The sequence below is a fragment of the Podarcis pityusensis genome, assembly GCF_964106645.2.
Source record: "Podarcis pityusensis genome assembly, chromosome: 1".
NCBI classification, from domain to species: Eukaryota; Metazoa; Chordata; class Lepidosauria; order Squamata; family Lacertidae; genus Podarcis; species Podarcis pityusensis.
The window spans coordinates 49211938-49226130 of NC_138028.1; the positions used below are offsets into that span (position 1 = coordinate 49211938).

General features: G+C 41.8%; 1 protein-coding gene across 21 annotated transcripts in view; it reads right to left on the reverse strand.

The window, feature by feature from the left end:
* The window catches only part of GPHN (gephyrin), a 231005-nt gene that overhangs the window by 216122 nt on the left and 690 nt on the right, over window positions 1-14193 (reverse strand). The window lies entirely within an intron of this gene.

Below are 14193 nucleotides of genomic sequence, written 5' to 3' on the forward strand. Positions count from 1 at the left end.
CAGCTGCCACACACTGAGTCAACATCCTCATGGAGTTATCCTCTATGATCCCAAAGTCTCATTCCTAGTTAGTCACTGCCAGTTGAGACCCTATTAGTGCATATGTAAAGTTGGAATTCTTTCCCTGATATACATCACTTGCATACACTGAAGGCAATAATTCATTATTTGAAGTGATACAATCCTGATTTGATATTCTTTGGATTCTGAGCCAGTACTCAACAATATCAACATTTTGCCCAATCTCTTCTCTTCTCTTCCATTTGGCACTGATCTGTGGGCTAGGACTGCCCATCTTTAGGGCTACCAAACGTCTGGATTTTCCCGGACATTACCAGGATTTCAAAGATGGAATTGAGGTCGGGGGTTGTGTGTGTGTGTGTGTGTGTGTGATGCATGTTCACAACCTGCAGCGACGCGTCTGTGCACATGCAGGTTGCGATTTGGAGCTTCTGCGCATGCGCAACCGCCGAAACCCAGAAGTAACCTGTTCCGGTACTTCCGGGTTTCAGAGGGTCCGTAACCCGAAAAAACGCAACCTGAATCATCTATAACCCAAGGTATGACTGTATGTTGTAAGCCGCCCAGAGTGACAGGGGAAACCCATCCAGATGGGTGGGGTATAAATAATAAATATAATCATTATAATCATTATTACTTTGTGTGACATTCAACCTGTTGATTAGTTCTGGATAACTTAAAGGTTAGCTTACTTGTGTGGCATTTGGTTGCTCCTAAAAAGAGATGCTGCCAAACTATGGATTATGGAGTTTTTTCTTGTCAATCAACATGCATGTATTTATTTCCTTGTACTTATATGATGCTCTTCTCCCCAAGAAGAGCACAGAGCAGTCAACAAAATAACACAACCATAAAAAAGTCATAACTTACATATAAAACATCAGTGTCTGCAAAAAGGTTGATTACATCCCAAAGGCCTAGTTAAAAAATGCTTTCACCTTGTGCCTAAATGAGGACAATGGGGGGGAGGGGAGGAAACCAACTGTCATTTGCCAACTTCGTTTTTTATTGCTTTAGCAAGTTTCAAGAAGAGTAAAACTACAACATTCCAGTCCTCAATCGTCAATAGGCTTCTGCTTAGAGCAGGATCAGAGAACCTGCGGCCATTTCAGACACTGTTTGACTACAACTCCCACCATCCCCTACCTTGTGGGCTGGGGCTGATGTGTGGTCAAGATCAATAACATCTGGAGGACCAAAGAGTAAAATTTTAATGGAAACTTCTAGAAGCACATTTCTATATTTGCTTTACACACGTTTATGCCTACAATAAGCAATGGATTGCATCAACTGCCAATAAAGTTAAAAGATTAAAGGAGTAGGAGTACAGGAATAATCACCATGTTCCAAATGAGCTGGCAGTATCAAAGCCCAGTTAGTTTCCAGAAATTCAAACACACAGAATGAGCAACAGAAAGATGACACAAGTTGCTGCAAGTTGGAACTGGCCAGATTCCAAAAAAACAGAGGGAAAGTAAGAGTTAGATATAGACAACAGAAAGGGAAATGGCTTCAAGAACACATTAAAAACAAAACTGTGTACACTCTTATCACTTGAACCAAGTAGATATACAAATATGTGAACCCTAAGGACAATGAGATAAAGTAGAAATACCACCAGAGTTGGAGACTGATCATCCTTTATTAAATAGAAATACCTACCAATAAAAACCAACCAGTGTGCTTGACATTAAAATGAAATTAAAGCTTTAGCAGCAGCACAAAAACTGTCTGGACGATGTCACTTGCAGTGCCTTACTCTGAGGAATCTGTACCTCAGAACAAAGTTTGCAAGCCTACATCACCAGTCAGTGCAAGAACATGAGCAGTTGGGGTGCCAGCTTGAATAAACTATTGGGGGATAGGTAAGCCCTGACCCGCATAATCAGTCGCAAGGCACGCCCACACACACCATTTGAATGGCAATGCCCATCAACGTGGGGGGGGGGGCAGCCCCCTCAAATATTTTAGGGGGGGGCAAAGGGACTTCAGCCCCTAGGAACTGGCGCGTATATGCGCAGTCATAAAGGAGTGAATTGTGACAGCAATGGGTGGGCAGGAGGGAGGGAGCAGCAGTGTTTGAGAATGGCAGTCAGCAGTGTTATTTGCAGTAAAGGTGGCTAGTTCAAAACACATGTAATGGAGGGGGTTCACAAGCTATCAGCTGAAGAGAGTGTCTTAATTCACATCATGGAAGGGTTTGTCCTGCTTATCTCCGCAACATCCTCCTTTTGTTGGGAAGCGTCTGTAGCACCTGAACAACCTGTCTTTGACTCTCACGTGTTCCCTCCCTTTTCCGGACAGGAGCTTTTCCAGGCAAACAGGAGGCAACCACAACATTCTACACTTCAACTATGCACCTAGCCTGCAAGTGTCTTCAGGAGATGGGAAAATGCAGCAAATGGATGAAGCCTTTTGGAATCCTAAACTAGAAATAGTAAAGGATTTACCTGTCTAACATTTGTGTGCCATGAGGAATTTCTGCGAGAAAGAGATGCCAATACTAAACTATTTTTGCTATTCTGCAACCAGAGACATCTGTAATTGTATTTTATACTGACATTACAAACCTTACGTCAGAGGCTGAGCAGGCAAACCTGTTATATGTATGAATGTAACTTGTACTTTGACAGCAATGTGGCAGACAGTTCAACATATGAAATAATGGAAAAACTTCACCTCTAAGCCAAGAAAAACTGCATCTGATTTCCTACCCTGCTGTGCAACTACTAAAAGCAATGGAATAAAAAGAGGTGAGAAATTTGCTCTGGAGGGTAAAGAAAAGAGGTTTCCATTTTATTCACTAAAAGGAAAAAACACTTACACCAGCACACATAAGTTATAAGTAAATCATCTACTGCAAACTGAAATAAGGCAGCAGACGTAAGCATGCTCACTTGAAAAATAACTATCAAAATCAACAGAACTTACTTTAGAAAGCATCTGTTAGGAATGAAAGCATCCAAACAGCCATTGCTTTTTCACAGATCTAGCATGTAAGACAAATATTTCTCATCATAAATGCATCCCCCCCAATCATGCACCCCTCTCCACATTTTTTTCTGGTGCTGCCATTGGTCTTCATTCAGATGAACAGAATATAAGGCAGGGACCACCAACATTTCAGGTTACTGGGTAACTCTGTGGGTCTCAGTCACAAAATGGCTGTCAAGGGCTCGCTCCCACATCTAAATGAGCAGGAGCGGGGGAAACAAGGCTGCTAAATGGTACAGGGGTTCTCCCTCCATCTAAAGGCACCTACATCAGCCACTAGTGCACTCACTCCCAGAGAGAATCTCTGTTCACATTTCCTCAGTTTAGAAAATATGATGATCAGTGCTATTTTTCTAGAAAAAGAGGTGCGGGAACTCACCACGAACGCCTCCCTCGTTATCTTATAATAGCAATGGCGCCCACCAGAGAGGTGGGCAAGTCAGAGAAGTAGAGGGCTGCTCCGCTGGGGAGGGCAAAGCTGCTTCCTCCCTGGCGAGGCGAGGCTCCGGGGTGAAACCGTCTCAGTGATTTCACCCCGATGCCTCGAAGCACTGTGGTAGGAAGCAGGGTTTTGAACTGTCAGATCACAATGCTTGCCTGGTAATACTCTGTACACCACTCTTTTCAATGCCTGCTGATAACATTTTTGTTTAGATAAGCCTACCCAGATATGCAGAATGCTGACATGTGTTTTAATCTGTTTTTAGTTTATGAATGTTTCAAATAATTGTTTGTAACTGTTTTCACTGATAATTTATTGCTTTATTCTTTTTGAAGGGTTTTTTACAGTCTTGTAATATATATATATATATATATATATATATATGAAATAACACACCCTCTTATACCCTACATATCCTCATCAGTTCAGGAACCCCTTGAACAATAATGAACCAACACACTTACTGCCATTTTAGTTCTATGTAGCCCATGCCTTCCCAAATGCCCATCATTTTCAAACCACAGTCCATAATCTAGGGAATTAAAGCCCATCTGTTTACAACAGCTGCACATGACCACTAGAACATGACTTGTCCCTTGTGGATCTCTTCATTTTACCAGGAGTATTGATTAAAACCGCACAGTGCCACCCCCCTGCTTCAACCTGACTACCAATGCGTTATTGTTTTGATCCTTTCAGCATTCTTCATTACAGCACTCTAGTGCCCACCTGGATAAGCAACACTGGCTGACTGCCAGTTGTTTTAATAAGCTTTGGCAACCTTTCAAGAATGACTTTAATGCACACTCAAGGCAAACAGTGCAGGCCTCAGGATACTAAAGCAGGTCAGCAAACAAATCCCTATCAAAGTACATACCCAATCACAACAATCCCGCTGTTTCTTTTGGAAGTGGGAAACTTCCTGCTACTCACCTCTAAACATTTTTCAATATTTTTTGTTTTTTAGTATCTTCTCCACCATATTACTATAACTCTAATCTCCCATTTTCCAGCCTCCAGTTTCTGTTTTAAAAAATATTTCTTCATTTATTCTTTTGCACATCAAATATTCTATACTAAGGGAAATTTCTCCAGACAAGGTTTTCAGCAGTGCAGTTTTCCTGACTGTTGGTCTAAAGGCTTTCTTCATGCCTTCGTACATTTTGCAAGTGTTGCTGCTTTCAGCAGTGAGTTGAATACTCTGACACAGCCGTAGCCAGGAGTAACTGGCACATCATGTGGCAATCCACTGGGCATCTCTCCTTGCTTTTCTCAGTGCAGCAAGTGTATTCTTGCAGGGCGCACACTTGAAGTTTGCAAGAGCCTCGTGCTCTGCAGCAATAACAAACTCCATGTCCTCAATGCCATCCTCAAACCAGTCAGGGATCTGCTTCTGTCTTTTGCCAAAGGAGGATGTAGCTGTATTGTAGGTTGCCTCTTTGATGTAGCTCCTCCTTTTTTCAACACTGTCTCTCAATAGATATTGTTCGATGGAATCAGAGAAGCAATCCCAAAGTTCAGGTACTGCTGGCAATATTAATTCATGGCCACACAAATTGTGTTATCGGTCAGTCCTCTTTGGCTGCAGAAGGATCTTGCTCACCACCAGAGAGTGATCAGTGTTGCAGTTGGCATTGCGATAGCTCCGTGTGACACAAACACAGTTCAGTATTCATCATCTGGTGTTAATCAGGTCCAGGTGGTGCCAGTGGCCTGACCTTGGATGTCTCCACGACACTTGCTGTTGTTGTTTTAAATTTTATTTATTACATTTAGACATACGACATTAAACAGTTACATGAAATGAGAATGAAAATAAACAGTCTATGTTCAGATAAACATTTCTGATTATATTAACAAAATTTTGATAAAGTATATAAATCTTATTTATTACAGATATGAAATTATGTATAACAATGTGTATGCTTAGATTGTAACCATTAGTAAAATGTATTTTCTATCAAGAACAATTTTAATTTTTGCCAAATTGCATTACACCATTGCTCCATAGTCAAAAATTGTAATGATTTCCATCTCTTGACAACGGTTGTTTTTGCAGCAATTAACAGATATGTTATGAGTTATTTATTTCCAATTTGCAACATAGCATGACTATACAAATTAAGCAGAGCTAGTCCTGGAGTCATGGGAACTGTTTGCCTTGTACTTAAAGGTATTTCAGTAAATATGTTTTTTTCCAAAACCTTTCTATTTTTGGACACTCCCACCATATATGCTGATATGTCCTTATAGTGGGTCTTCCTCTCCAACACAAGGGAGAACTGTCCAGTTTTATATTAGCTAGGAATCAAGGTGTTAAATACCAGCCACGTACAATTTTAAGGGCTCTTTCTTTTGTTGTTGCCGATATAGATTTGTATGACGCTTTAATCCACAGACTGTTCCATGTCTCCTCTTCAATTTCTAAATTCCAATTTCAGTTCCCACCACCTTCTCAAATTTTGCTGAGGGCAAAATTGAACCTCAATAATAAAAAGGTAAAGGGACCCCTGACCATTAGGTCCAGTTGTGGCCGACTCTGGGGTTGCGGCGCTCATCTCGCTTTATTTAAAAACTTCGTTTTTAACCTGGAAATTTGTTTAAAAGGACCTTAATTGGTAACGCATGGTATTTCTATTTCACAAATGAATTTGCATTTCCTTGAAGGTAAGTGGTCATCCATTTTTGTAAAACACTTTCAAATAATATGGTTTGTTTCCACACATCTATATTATAGGCTCTATATTTATCTTTAAAAAGTACGGTGGGTCCTTATCAGAGAGATGTTGTTTGCAGATGATGCATTCTTGACAGCACACTCTGAGGAAGCTCTACAGTTTCATCAACCATTCTGCCCAAACCTTTCTATCAGCCTGACAGATACCAACATTCTGGGACAGGGCGTTTTCTGCATTCCACGCATTAGCAGCGCTGACCACATGTCTAAGGTAGTATGCGATTTTGTCTATCTTGGCTCCACCATAACTAGCAAGCTCTCAATCAGTGCTGAACTGGACAAGCATACTGGCAAAGCCGGCTATGGCAATGACTCGCCTTTCCAGAAAAAAGTACGGGAGAATGTGATGCTAACGACCAATACCAAGAAGAAGGTCTAGCAACCATGCTTGTTGAGCATGCTGCTTTATGGTAGTGAGACATAGGCAACTTAAACCCGCCTCAATGCCTTCCACATGCACGCTGTGTCAGGAAGATTTTGGGCATCACATGGCAGGACAGAGTCTCGAACGTCCCCTGTATGTTCACAGTCCTGTCTCAGCAACATCTATGCTGGTTTGGTCATGTCAACAGAATGGAAGATGGCAGGATCCCCAAGGATGTGCTCTATGGGGAGCTGGCTTCAGGCACCAGGCCCACTGACTGACCAACTCTGCATTACAAAGATGTTTGTAAATGCAACATGAAGGCTGGCAACATTTGGAATCCCTTGCAGATGACCACAACACCTAGAGACAGTCAATCAGGTTGTGGATCCCCATAGTGACCAGAGGAGGAATGACCGGTGGGAGGAGCGCAGAAAGAAGAAATGGCACGGTACACCTGTTTCAGCACTACCTGACGCTTTCATCTGCCATACCTGATGTCTTTATGTGCCCCAGCTGCAACAAAACACCTCTCCTGTATCTGGAGCCATAGCTAGCGCTGAAACTCTGCAATGGTTTGACTTCACCCACGAAGGCAGACTCTTCCATTTCCATGTAAGAAATGCAGATATATAAGCTATTCACACGATGGCTCCTGAAACATAGGTTGTGGGTGCCACAACAGAATGTTTAGTCGCTCTTTTTTAAGTTGCACATTCGATTTATTTTTTTGAAACACATGAACTAATGCATAGTTCACATCTGTGACACACTGTTAATAGCACATTTTAATAGCAATTCGTTATTGGACACAACAAACGCATATGGTGCTCAATCCCTGCAATAAAGGCAAAAATTAATATTTACAAATACTGGTGTGTGTGTGTGTTTTATGCAAGGTATTGTGCTAGCTCTGAACTTACATGTTTGGGGTTGGGAGGGAAGGCAAAGTAGCACATGGAAGGCAGCAGCCAGCAATCTCACTTTGGGATCAGACGGTGATCTCATTTTGGGGTTAGGGGAAGAGGCAAAGTGAAAATGTGAATTGCCAAAACAAAGGTAATTTAAAGCACTAAAATCTCAAAGAAATACTCTGATTTAAGGAACAAAGAAGACTGAAGAAAGTTTAGCAGCATCTCCTAGAAAAAGCCCTCAGTTTGAATGTAGGCTTATAAACCTATCTGGGGACTTAACATACTGCAAGGCAAGCAACAATAATAATACACACTTTCCCCTCCATCATATATATAGGTAAAAGGTAAAGGACTCCTGGACGGTTAAGACCAGTCAAAGACAACTATGGGATTTGGTGCTCATCTCGTTTCAGGCCGAGGTAGCCAGTGTTTGTCCACAGAGATTTCCGTGTCATATGGCAAGCATGACTAAACTGCTTCTGGTGCAATGGAACACCGTGGCAGAAGCCAGAGTACACATAAATGCTGTTTACCTTCCCGCCGCAGCGATACCTATTTATCTACTTGCATTGGTGTGCTTTTGAACTGCTAGGTTGGCAGAAGCTGGGACAGAGCAATGGGAGCTCACTTTATCGCAGAGATTTGAACCGCTGACCTTCTGATGAGCAAGCCCAAGAGACTCAGTGGTTTAGACCACAGTGCCACCCGCATCCCAGCATAGGGATAGAGAGAGAGAGAGAATGATTTAACAAACAGCCTTCTCCAGCCTGGTACCCCTAAGCTATTTTGTAATTCCCATTAGTCCCAGCCAGCATAGCTAACAATTTGGGATAACCAGAGTTGCAGTTCACCAGGTCTGGAAAGGCTTACTTAGCATATGAGTCATGGTTCCCACTTGACTGACTGCTCATATGGAAACGCCATTTATGTGATTTTGCCACTTCCCTGCTACTTTCCGGAGGGAAGAAAACTTGCCCAATCTTAGGAATGAAGGGCATAGTTAAACTATACCTTCAGATTCCTGAAACTTTAGGACACATTTTATAATAGCATTAAGATGTTCTAAATGTTATCTTCTACTCCAGTATATATGAAAAAGATATATATATTCTAGGGTTAAAACATTAGAGGTAGTTGCTTAGCAAGTTAGACAGTATCTGGCACCAAACATCTAGAAATAATAAATTATGAGATTATATGTACCTGTACATTCCAATCTTACTCCTTGTACTCTGTCCAATAGAGACCCTAGACAACTAGATTAGAACTAAATGTCAAGCATAGTATTTACATTCCTATGTCAAGATAAGATGGAGTGTTAAGAATAAGATGTAATTAAATGATGATTGGATGCATACTTGAATGTGTAATCAGTATGTGTGTGTATGTGTTTAATGTGCAAATGCATCTGTTTATAAGTTTACAACTATAGTCATTGCTGTGAAGAGGAATGCCAATAGTACATTATATTGAATCCAGCGAGAAATAGAAGTTCCCAGCTTCTCATCTTCAAAAATATGAAAAGTACCAAACAGCACCCCAGCTGACTCAGTATACCAAGCAGGGCTTTTACATCCTGAACCACAAAACTGTTTCTTTTTTTAAAAAAGTGGGGGTTTCAAGAATAGTTTCAAAAGTGTATGATGGAGCAAGAGAGCTCTACTGGTCAAAGAAAGATGTCAGAAGTTCCACTCAGAATGCTCAGGCCCTTGGGTGCACCTAAAATGGCTTTCCAAATTGTGATTATGGAAGGCTGTAAACAAGACACACATAGGAATGCTCTGCTGGCTCAGTCCAAAGGTCCATAAAGTCCAACATCCTGTTTGCCACAATGGGAAACCAGATGCCTCTGTGAAGACCACAAGCAGTGCATGAACTAAAAGCATGGGAAGCTGTGGTCTTCCTGATGTTGCTGAACTCCCAACTCCTATTGCAATTTTCCCCTTTAATAAATACTGGGTGAGCAAGGTGGCCATACCTTAAACCAGTGATTCTCAGACAGTGAACTGGGAGCCTGGGTCCTGAGTAATTTTCAGCTGGGCCTCAATGCTACTGTCTGCCAAGTGCCTCCTCACTTGCCTGCCCCACCCCCTCCTATTGATTTGATATTAATAGAAAATTATGTTGGCGATTGCCAACAGATGATGTCAAATACTTCCTCTATCTGCCATCGTTATTGACAGGCTGTGTGCCCCTGTTTTGTGAGTGATAGGCTTCTGCAATTTTCTGCCCTTTCAAGTGGGCTGTGGGGTAGAAAATTTGGGAACCCCTGGCTTAGAAAAATTTGCCATTACCTTATCTTTGCAAAGAACAAAAACCACTATTGGAGTATGGATTTGACTTGAAAGAACACATTGGCAAAGTAAACATGCCATTTACTCTCCCTGTGCCCATTAAATAGGGTTGCTGCACTTGCACTGAGTATGGAAGTCCTAACTACTTACCTTCCACCAAGGGGGTGATGAAATTAACAGCAGCATGTCCTAGATTACACCAGAACTATGCCTATGATTCCTGGGTAGGAAAAAAATTAAGTAAGAGTGTTCTGGTGGAAAACACATAGTGTGGTTTTAATTGAAATCATTCCTGGCCAATAGATGCTTAAAGTAAGTGCATACAGTAGATTTTTTTTACAGCAACTGAAACCTTCTCTTATCTGAAACCAAGAGAAACTGATGATTTTTGCAGCATTATGATTGTTTTCCAATTACATGGTAGATGACCAGTCAGAATCTGAACCATATTCACATATATCAGGAAACAAGTTCCATGGCATTAATGGAATTTACTTCCAAAATCCTTAAGACTAGGCTGTAAGTTTACTAACTCAATAATTTCAGGATAGACTACATGTAGTACTCAGAGCTCCTTGGTGATGAAGAATATCTCAAGCCTTATTTCACTATTGTAGCAAATCCATCACTCAATGGTTCTAGCTATTAACTCTTATTTCCAGGCTACACTTCTGCAGCCACTGCACTGAGATCAGCTATGCCAAAAAGTTCAAAGTGATCAACATTCACAAAAAAGAGCATAAATGTTAGTAACATTATTTACTTTATAACCATAGTTCAAAAGTGAACAGAAAAATAAATTATAACCATGTATTTCTAAATACCAAACTATCACGAGACATATTAGCCTACATTCCAACCACGTTCTATATTATAGCAGCACTGTCAAGGAATACTACATGTTCCAGTAATTATTTGTATACCCATGAAACATTCATAAATAACCACTCACTTGAAGGCTCTTACAATGAAATTTTATACGTCTACTCAGAAGCAAGTCCCACCAAGTTTAATGGGCCTTGTTTCCAGGTTAAATGGGCATAGGACTGCAACATTAAGAAACTTTAAGGAATTAAACAGGCCTGGGAGGCGGGGGAGTTGTGCTAAAGAAGTTGGAATATTTTTCTAGGTCCCTGAACACATTCTGGACAGGGCTTAACATAGCCAGGAGACCTGGTATTGTTGCAGTGTCTAAAGTTAACCAAACACCCTCAGCCATGATAACAGCAATATACTGCACTAATCTATGGAACATTCCTACTGGTTGCCCTACAGTTGATTAACTTACTTCCCCCAAAATTTAGCAATTTAGCTCTAACCTGACAACTTTCAGAAAGCACTAAGTCATTTTTTAAAATTTGAATTGAATTGTGGGAATAACCAAAAGGTAAGGATTTAACTTTTACATCAAATTATATTTTTAATTGTATTTTTAAATGTCTTGACAAACAATGCTATCAAAGATCACATATAAAACAGGTAGAGTTTTGTGGACAAAGCTCTTAAACACACAGGATACCTTCATACTATTCACTATAGAACTATTGTATCTGTCTCACAATGAAAGGAAAGAATAATAACATACTTCAATATAATTGCTATAAAAAACCTATCAGTAGTTTTAGCATTTGCCTAACCAATCAATGCAACACTTATAGTACATTAAAATATTGATGCTTATAGACTCTTTTATAAAACTTTATGAATATGAAACAACTGAAAGATGAAGAGCTCATACTAAACCAATAAACTAACTTCCAATTATTTCTAAAATGCTACATAAGAAACACAGTAGTGATTATACCCAATCCAGAGGAATTAAAATTGGTTCTACATCATAAATTACTTTGATAATACCTACAGATTCCATCTGCAATTCTAATAAACATCCATCAAACTGTAATTATTAAATTACAGGAGGCAAAGCTTAAAAGACACAGAAAACATTCAGGTTAAAATAATATGTATTTTGAATCAGTTTCACATCTTTCTGTAGAATAGGAATTACACCAACCAGACAAATAAAGAAATTTTGCAACACTTGCAAGAAAATCATTACACTAAGACAGATTACTTTTCAAGAAGCATATATCCTGTACAACCATCATTTGTTTTTACAATTTTTCTTAAAAATGATTAAGTCAAACAATTGGGTTTGCTTTATTCCCAAATGCAACATAAAGACAGTCAGAACTACCATTTAATAAAGTAAACCTGGCCCCACAAAACAAAATTCAAAATGTATTTGCATATACTTCCCCCTAGACATTTATGTGACTTCTGTAAGAACCCCTGCCTCTGAGAGTATAGATAAGGAAAATCTGCAAATAGGAAGACAAAACAATTCCAGCAGTTTGAATTTCATACCTTGCCAAACCACATCTGCCATATTTAACTATCCAGTTGTCTACAATGCCAAAGCATCATTAAGATTTATGTTTTTCTTACAGCAGCGGCTTCTAGAACTTTGTACACTGCCACAATATTCTTGCAAGAAAGGCTTGAAAGAAGGAAGAGGAAGAGAATTTCAAGCCTAACAACTACATTCTATTGGCAGCTACTGAAGATGAAAATCAGAGGCTGGTAGTTTCAGTACCAAGAGAAGAGAACAGCGCATCATCAGACTGGGATTTCCCAGTCACATTCACACTCAGGAAGGTTCCAAGTTGCTATTCATAGGCAGGCCATAGGCTCCTGCAAAATCTGGGGCAGCCAAGTACGCAGTACATGAATACAGAACCTTTTTTTTAAAGAAGAGAGGCATTTTTATTTAATACCACAAGGCAAAAAAATAATAATACTTTGCTGTTCTATTTCTCATTCAGCTGTTTTATCTTCTCACATTCTGTAACAAGATTCCTTCAGGGGACAGAGAGTGGCTCTCACCCAGTCTCAATTAAAAGGAATATGAAAATATATGCAAGAAAAATCTCTAGGGTTTTCCAACTCCCACTGGCCTGCCTCCCCCTCCTACTGATCATCACACACACTTCCAATTTAATCTCATAGATCATTCAAACCCTCTAGCTTTGTCTTCAGCTATCTAAGACAGACATCTAGGCAGCCATATCACCAAAAAGAGAAATGGGAAGGGGGGAATCAAAGCTCCACACTACATACTCACTAGAGAGCTATGCCCTGGAAGAAAATTCCCAAGTGAACAGAAGGCTGGTATTGGAGATCAGCCCCATTGGGCAACTGCCAAGATCCCAGCCCCTTAGGCACACTCACTGACACCAACCCTAACCCTAAGTATCTATCTGCCTCTGAATGCCACAAGCCAAAAAAGAAAAGTCACCACACAAGATGTATTGGTTCCCTGCTTCTGTGTACAGGCCACCTTCTTCCAGTGGGGCCCAAAGCAGGCAGCAAGGGGAACACTTAACCAACCTCTCTCTCCAGGTGATGGTGAGAATTGGTTCCAACACTGCTGCTCAGAGAGAGCCGGGAAACAAGTGGCAGTGGCTGCTTGGGCAGGCTGGTGAGCAAGTGGCAGTGGCAAGCAAGAGTCACTGCCCCTACTCAATCACTCCTTTTCTCTAGTTGGCACAGCTGGGAGGACTGGGCCTACTGGGTTCAATTCCAATCAACACATGACCTGCCACCTCTGTTGCTTGGTCACCTGTGCACTTAAGTAACCAGGGCAACAAGCAGTCAATGCCACCCAACTCTTCCCCACTCCCTCTGGCCAGTGCAATGGAACCAATTCAATCCACCACACGACAGCAGCAGCTGCTCCTTGCAGCTTCCTTTGCTTCTGTCCACCTGGTTAGGAGAGCCAACAGCAGCCACCCAGCTCACAGAGTCGCCCTCTGGGTGGCTGGGCCCAATCCCTTCTGCCGTGCCACCCAGAGAAAGTGTGGAGGCGTCGGTAGCGGGTCCCTGGCTGCTGCCTTCGCTGCTCACTTGCCCGCTCGAGCGGACGAGAGGTGGAGGCGGTTGGTTACGAGGCGCCGGCTGCTGCTTCTCCCTCTGGGCAGCGCAGCGGGGGAGATCGGTCCCACTAGGGGAGGGGGGGTAAAAGAGGGGAGGGGGGTGACCAAGGGCATGTTACTGGTGGGGGTGGCATCCAGCGTTTGGAAACAGCCCTGCACCCATTAGCAACCCCCCTCCCCCCCCCACGCCTCCAAATACACACACACACACACACACACACACACACAGCCTCCTCCGGAATGAAAAGGACCCAGTGTGAAGAAAGGAAAATTTTGCAAAGGAATGCCCCCTCGGCCCAAGCTGAAGGCGATCCCCTCCCGCGGTGAAAGCGGAGAGGGGTGCCCAGCTCGGATTCCTCCGGGGCCTGTGGGAAGCCAAGGGGAGCATGCCGCTCCTAGCCATGCATCCGCTTTCCCTAAGCACCTGGATCTCCCTCGGCGCCCGAGGCAAACCCAACACCGCCGCTTCTCCCTTTTTTATTCCCCCCCCCC